General features: G+C 44.9%; 1 pseudogene; it reads right to left on the reverse strand.

Moving 5' to 3' along the window:
- Window positions 1-413: 413 nt before the first annotated feature.
- On the reverse strand, window positions 414-6375 carry LOC125551221 (annotated as a pseudogene).
- Window positions 6376-8138: the final 1763 nt, after the last annotated feature.

Consider the following 8138-nt stretch of genomic DNA (forward strand, 5'->3'; position numbering starts at 1 on the left):
TTCTTCATACAGGATGAAGACCTAACAAGAAAAAACCTTTTGGAAGAATCCTTTTGGATCAGGGACGAAACGTCTCTCGAGAGATTGAGGAAAAAAATATCCCCTTGGTTACCTTTATTTGTTGCGTTGTTCTTGGATGCAAAATGTACCTGAATTGACCTTGGATTTGAGGTTAGTTGGTGCGAATCACATCCTGTTGGATGTTTTCATCTAGATTTCTTTGGTTTCTCCTTGTTCCTCGTGTTTTTTCTCCTTGTTCCTTGTGTTTTGCCCTAAATCCACCTCCAAATCGTAAAGGTCAAGGTAGATATCTCGCGTACACACATTGCTTGCTTGGCTACATCTGAATGATTTCGTGGCATGATGGTCACGACATGATATACTAGTAACACAAAATTACTGCTGGTTACATGTACAATATAACAGGACGACAGAATATCACTGCTTCAACCGTCAAATACAGGGTTAAATTTAGCACATCCTAGTCAGTTAGGTCAACAATGCGGCAACTCAGAACCAATTATTGGGAAAAAGAAATAGGTTACACATCATAGCTGCAGTAACTACTTGAAACAATATTTACAATGTACAACACCAGGAGAACTGTCCTGTTAGAGCATATGATGAATGAGAGGATGACTATGCCTAATCCTCATTGTCGTAGTCCTCTACCTCATCAACCTGCACTGTCAGATGTCCAAAACTGGATGGTCCAACACCAATGCCTCCAATGGCATCTGGCATAGGCCAATCTGGCTGATGGTTGGTGCTAGCTTCTTCAACCTTTGAAATCACAGCTGGCGTCACGGCTGATGGAGCCTCCACTAGAGGATGTGAGCTTTGGGGAATACTCTCATTGCCATGGTTGGTCTCCGGAACTATCTCATCTCCTGGCAAGGGTTCACTTTGTTCAGCAAACATGCTGCTCTCATCCTCAAACTGTACATAACCAATTTCCTTTCTCTTGGTTGGAGGCCGCCCTCGCCCTCTTCCTCGACCTCTGCCTCGTCCTCTGGGACTGGTGTTCAAGCTTCTTATGGGCTGCAAAGCCAATCATGTTATCAACTTATCTGCTAAGAAAATTTAACTCTGCTGATATGTGATGGAATTGTACCATTTTGCTAGATCGGGGCTCCTCATTCTCTGGGTCGCTTCCATTTGAAAATTTCCTAGAAAGTGAATTCCAATCATTAATAACATGATCATTAATAACATGATCGTTACTTATCACAATGATTCATGAGAATTTGACCATGCCAAGTCAACTTACCTTCTTCTGGGTAATCCTCTTTCATCTCCACAAGATTCACCGCCACCGAGATCTGGCACCTTGTTGACAATCTCAGTTAGGAAGTCAAAAGAGCTGTACCTCTTCACACATTGCTTTCTGAGCATCTCATAAGAAACATATAAACCATTAGTCACTAAAGGCAAAGGCACACAGTTTAAACATCTCATAAGTGGCTGTGGTTGACTTGTGTAACTAAATTTTTGACAAAAGAAAACACCATTGATGACCACAATTACCAAAGGTATCAAAAGAAGAAAAGTCTACATCATTAATCTTAGATTATAATCAAATTAGTAGCTCCAATTACAGATGAAAGTTGTAAATCATGATAAGTCAGACAAACACATGTGCTGCATATGAGCAGGCTCATCTCAGCTTCCACTCAAGTTCCATTCGGAAGGCAGACCATCTTCACAAATCTCCTATAGTTCATTACCGGAAATCATACCAGAGTAGTTTTCCACTGAAAACCATAAACCAGTTTCCAATTGGATACCAAGATGAACCTGTCCGAAACTGACCTGCTGATACATCTTGAGCCTTGACAATAATTTCCCAATGATTTTCTTGTGCTCGTCAGCTTCCGATATTCTGGTTCCTCTTTGGAGCCTTCCAGGGGAGCACTAATTGCTAGTAATTGTGTTTTGGTGGCTATGGTGGGAGAACAGGAATACACTACGAGATGACGACCAGCAGAATTCAGCTAATTCATCTAGTCACCAGACTCGCTGTCACATTAGAATCCAGAGAGCTTTTGAAGCCAAACAAGGTGCGGAGTTTGACAGCAGCAGCCATGAAAGAATTACAGATGATGAAGGGAGCTACGGATGATGCTTCCATGGAGGGTGTGGGAATAGGGATTGCTCAGGCGTCGTTATTCAAGATGAAATTGAGAGGGATGCACAGCTGTTGTTTGCTATCTGACCCAAGAGGCAAAAAATATACTTGGCTACGTGTTTTAATTAATGTATGTATGGTGTTGATTTCCTTCCCTAGTTTGAGTAATGAAACCTCTTAAAAGAATGAAAACAAAATATACCCTGTTTTAAATCATAATAGTCAGGTTAATAATGAAAATACAAAAGAGAAACTTTTGCCAAGAACATCAAACTGCACATGCTAAGAGTCGTCCATACAAAGGGATGGCATTTCAAGAGGTTACAGAGCTTATTTAAGCTCCAAAAGTCCAAGCAACATTAGACCACACATGTTAGGCCTGTGAGATACTTTAATTTAATGGTATTTAGTGGCGTAATATGTAAGAGACTAGAAAAACTTCAAAGCAGCAACTGGGCAGTTTCCACAAGCTAAATAGACTTAGGGCCCATTTGGATGGCCTCCGGCTCCACACCCCGCCAACTCCGAACACGGAGCCAGACCAAACGTCCCAGCTTCACAAAGCCAGCTCCGCTTTCACCCCCCAAAACTGTGGCTCACGGAGTTCTTCAAAATTACAAGGCCATGCCACCAATAGGAAAAATGATCGATTTCTCTCCTCACCCGTGAGCGAAACCGAACCAGAGCGAGTCTCCACCCGGTCTCTCTTGTCTCTCTCTCCCTGATCGCTCTTATTTCTCCCTCCATCAGCCAAATCGGTGTCCACAACTAGGCATTGCATCTCCACAACAATGGTGGCGGCGCCGGATTCACCATCCACAATCGTAGACGGCGCTACCTCGCCCTACTCACCGTTATTACAGCCGCCACCGGCTAGATCCACCAACGGAGAGAAGGCTTGCAGCCACGGAGGATGACAGTCACCCGGCCCTTCTGGCGCTGTTCGTCAGCGGTGCGCCAGTGGGCGGCCTCGAGGGATGGGCGGTGCGACGAGGGTCTTCCTTTCCCTGTTGTTCATGCTAGAGACAACGTCCTTCCCCACCGAACGGGCCAAGCCCTGGCCTTCCTTTCCCTTTTAAACGAGCCAAATCCTAACAAAATGGGCTACCAACCCATGAAGACCATTCGTCTGTACATGGTGCCAAATGTTCACCCTTCGCACGCGGAACTAGAATCAGAGGGAGTCAGGAGTTGAGAATTTGGTAGATGTTGAGGACATCCGAATGGACCCTTATAATATATGGAGATACATTGGAGAAAACCACCATATTACTAACTTTCATCTAGAAAAACATATACATCCGAATGGACCCTTATAATATATGTAAATCACAGACGGCTCAAAGCTATCCATGTCTAGAAAAACATGGAGTGATACAATACATACAGCACGAAGTCATGGTAAGATTAAACAGCCGTGGACATAGAATAGAACTCACAGGTGGAAGGAATTCAGTGTCTTTGCACCACTTTGAAGAGTAATTTTGTATGAGTGGTCGATCAAATCTTGCAGAAACAATTCAAGGGCTCTCGCTGCATGCAAACAATAAATTCAGAATGCCAGATGCTCACTTTATATGCTTCATCATGGAATTATCTAGTGTTACAATGCACACAGCAAAAAACAGTGATGCCGCAATATCTTTAAAAGCAACAGAAGATATGGGCCAAACATAGAGATTTTAAAACAGATACTAGACACACGAAGATTCTTGCAGAACTTACAAACTAAAACAGGCACAGCCAGTGCAATTTTGCCAACATCCTCATCTGCTTGCATTATCTTTTTGATCCGTGCCTAACACAACAACATAAAATTAGTGATTGGACAAACAGCTGAAATATATAGTCCTACAGAATACAACATAACACAGAGCAAAAGAGCCACACTAGCCAACATAAGATAATGCTAAGCAAAAATAACAAAGGAAAGCTAGGTTTCAGCAACAGACATAAACAAAAACTTCCAGCCATCAGTACACACCCAAAAAATGGGTGCACGATGTCATGCTAGTTCTCTCAACAAGGAAACACAAGTCATGTTACAAGAAGTATTATTGAAATTACTATCACGCTAAAGGAACTCATACAGGGCAAAGCGGAAAGGTCTCGTGTAATTTCAAAACTTGAATGATGTCAGACTGGTGACAATAAAACAGTGAAAATGTTCCAAACGTCCTGAAAACATTAAGGCTCGAGATTTATAGGTTGCATGTGCCAAATTTTATACTACTACACTGCTGAGCCTGTCTCAGCCTTTCCTTCTTTCTTTCTATCACTTACCACACGTGTTTGCATCTTGAGGAATCTTGCAAGCGATCGCCCATGCTACCAGCAACTTGGGCAGCAACAGTACAGTATTAAATCGCAATTCAAGCTCGATTTACTCATCTTGTACAACGAGCAACCGAGTTACAACGAAGGAACATCGCAATGGGTTTGCTTCTTCGACACCATCTTGCACTTGCAAGATAGATCTTTTTGCCAGATCATCACAAGTTAGAGTCAGCTCCGAGTGAGTGATCAAGAATCTTTCCACTCACACAAAACCAACCGCGGTAGACTACCGAGTCCACCTCACTCCATCCATCCATCCACCACAAATGAACTCAACAAGGGGACAAAATCAATTCACTAGCGAGACAAAGCAAAAGGACGATTAGATTCCTCGCCCGGCCCACGAGCGCTTGCCCGAGAAGAACGCCAGCCCGTTCCGCGTCTCCACCCGGGCGGCGCCTCGGCGACGAAACGCACCACAAGAAGACAAACAAAGCGCCAGTCAACGGCGAGATCCACCATGCGAGGACCGAGATCCACCGAGAGCACGGACAGATCGGATCACGGGCAAGCCAGATTAGAGAGGGGCCATGGAGGAGAGGGAGAGAACGAACCGCGGGGAACCGGGTGCCCAGCTTCTTCCTCATCTTTGTCGCACCTCCGACGCCTCGTCGGGCTCGATGCCGGCAATCGTGGTCTATCTTTTGTGTATTTTCTTTTCTCGTTCTTCTTTGACGATTGGATTTCTTGTTTTGTTGTCTTTCCACCAACTTGCACCACCACGGCACGGGGCACACCGACTCGTGCCAAAAAGATATTTGCCGCGTCTCCCACTGCAAACCCTATTATTTTCAGGCACAAGTTGTTTTTAGAGCATGAAAGGCTATTTTATTCTTTTTTTTTGCCTCTAAAAAATTTTAATTTTTTTGAAAAAAAATATTTGGGGAAGCCAACAAAAAGTCCTCAAGTGCAGCGAATATAGAGTAGTAGGGCGGCTGCCACAAAAAAAGAGCGGTTGCATCGCGAAACCCAATCGCTACCTTTTTCCCGCGCGCAACCGGAACGCCGCCTCTGATCGCCCGCTGGCCACAGCGTCGCCATGGCCAGCTCCTCTGACCCCCGCAGCCAACCCCGCAAAGCTCACTGCAGATCCCGCTTTCCTCGCCGTGGTCGGCGGAGCCTCCATTGCCGCTCCTGCCACCAACGCCACCATGGTTGCCGCCCCTGCCCGCCACCGCTCCTTCCTCCGACTTTCTCCTCCTTGTTGTGATCCCTGCGTCGGATCCGGTCAATTCGGCATTGATCCAACCGGCCGTCGCGTTTGCCCAGCTCGATTCCTTGCTCGACGACCTGCGGGGAAGGAAGGAGGAGAGGGACCTGACACGAGTAGGAGGTCAGTGACCTACGAGAAAGGAAAGAGGAGAGGAGAGGAAGGGATGGGGAGGCACGGTGATGTAGGGCAAAACCCTAGACTTGAGATCTTTTCGCACTTGGAGGTGGGGAAAGGATGAGCATTCAAGAACACGAGAGAGAGAGAGACTCAAACAAACCCAAATCACACATCACTATGGGATCCACAAATATACAAGAACAAGTCAAAGGGAAAGCACAAAGGTAAAGGTTCTTCTCAAATCCAAAGGAGATGAGATCTAGCATCCATGGAGGATCTTCCCATATAGGGGTCTTGCATCCCTAGATGGATCTTCCCTTATATGGGTCTTGCATCCACTAGGGGATGTTCTCGCATGGAGGTCTTGATCTCCAAGAGGAATAATGAGTATGGGCAAAGCTCTACTAATTCTCTATTATGTCTTTGCCAGCCCTATGATGGATGTAGGAGAAGGGTATATAGTCTAGGGGTGAAAGAGGGGTACATGGGCTGAAAACCGTGGGGATGTGCACATGCAGTACCGAACGCCCAGTCGTTCGCGAGTGACCGAACGTCCGGTTGGGCGCCGGACTTCCGCCATTTTCTTCTCTGGTCAGGTGGTACTTGATTTCCGGTGTTTGCCGGACGTCTGGTGGCTCGGGAGTGTTCGGATGTCCAGTGCGCATCGGACTTCCGTCAGTTTGCTTCCGGACATGTGGTACAGGATTTCTGGTGAAGACTGAACGGCCGGTTGCTGGAACTTGTCGGACGTCCGGCCGCTGTAACGTTCATCCGGTGTTGGCTTTGTGGTTGGCTATAAGTGAACGTGTCGGACGCCTGGTCCATGTAGCTTGCTAGCAATTCCTTTCCTTGCTTCTTTTGCTCCTCTTTCTTGCCTTCTTGTCTATTGCTCCTAGCTGCTCTATGGACATCATCTTGGTACCTAATCACTAATACGTCTCCAACGTATTTATAATTTTTTTATTGTTTCATGTTATATTATATTCTGTTTTGGATATTATTGGGCTTTATTATACACTTTTATATTATTTTTGGGACTAACCTATTAACCGGAGGCCCAGCCCAAAATTGTTGTTTTTTTACCTATTTCAGAGTTTCGCACAAAAAAAATATCAAACGGAGTCCAAACGGAATGAAACCTTCGGAAACGTGATTTTCGGAACGAACATGATCCAGAGGACTTGGACCCTACGTCAAGACATCAACCAGGAGGCCACGAGGTAGGGAGGCGCGCCTACCCCCTGGGCGCGCCCTCCACCCTCATGGGCCCCCTATTGATCCATCAACGTACTCCTTCCTCCTATATATACCTACGTACCCCCAAACTATCAGATACGGAGCCAAAACCCTAATTCCACCGCCGTAACTTTCTGTATCCACGAGATCCCATCTTGGGGCCTTTTCCGGAGCTCCGCCAGAGGGGGCATCGATCACGAAGGGCTTCTACATCAACACCATAGCCTCTCCGATGAAGTGTGAGTAGTTTACCTCAGACTTTCGGGTCCATAGTTATTAGCTATATGGCTTCTTCTCTCTTTTTGGATCTCAATACAAAGTTCTCCCCCTCTCTTGTGGAGATCTATTCGATGTAATCTTCTTTTGCAGTGTGTTTGTTGAGACCAATGAATTATGGGTTTATGATCAAGTTGATCTATGAACAATATTTGAATCTTCTCTGAATTATTTTATGTATGATTGGTTATCTTTGCAAGTCTCTTCGAATTATCAGTTTGGTTTGGCCTACTAGATTGATCTTTCTTGCAATGGGAGAAGTGCTTAGCTTTGGGTTCAATCTTGCGGTGTCCTTTCCCAGTGACAGTAGGGGCAGCAAGGCACGTATTGTATTGTTGCCATCGAGGATAAAAATATGGGGTTTATATCATATTGCATGAGTTTATCCCTCTACATCATGTCATCTTACTTAAAGCGTTACTCTGTTCTTATGAACTTAATACTCAAGATGCATGCTGGATAGCGGTCGATGTGTGGAGTAATAGTAGTAGATGCAGGCATGAGTCGGTCTACTTGTCTCGGACGTGATGCCTATATACATGATCATACCTAGATATTCTCATAACTATGCTCAATTCTGTCAATTGCTCAATAGTAATTTGTTTACCCACCGTGAATACTTATGCTCTTGAGAGAAGACACTAGTGAAACATATGGCCCCCGGGTCTATTTTCCATCATATTAATCTTTCAACACTTAGTTATTTTTATTGCCTTTTATTTTACTTTGCATCTTTATCATAAAAAATACCAAAAATATCATCTTATCATATATATTAGATCTCACTCTCGTAAGTGACCGTGTAGGGATTGACAACCCTTTATCGCGTTG

The sequence above is a fragment of the Triticum urartu genome, chromosome 4 (genome assembly GCF_003073215.2).
Source record: "Triticum urartu cultivar G1812 chromosome 4, Tu2.1, whole genome shotgun sequence".
NCBI classification, from domain to species: Eukaryota; Viridiplantae; Streptophyta; class Magnoliopsida; order Poales; family Poaceae; genus Triticum; species Triticum urartu.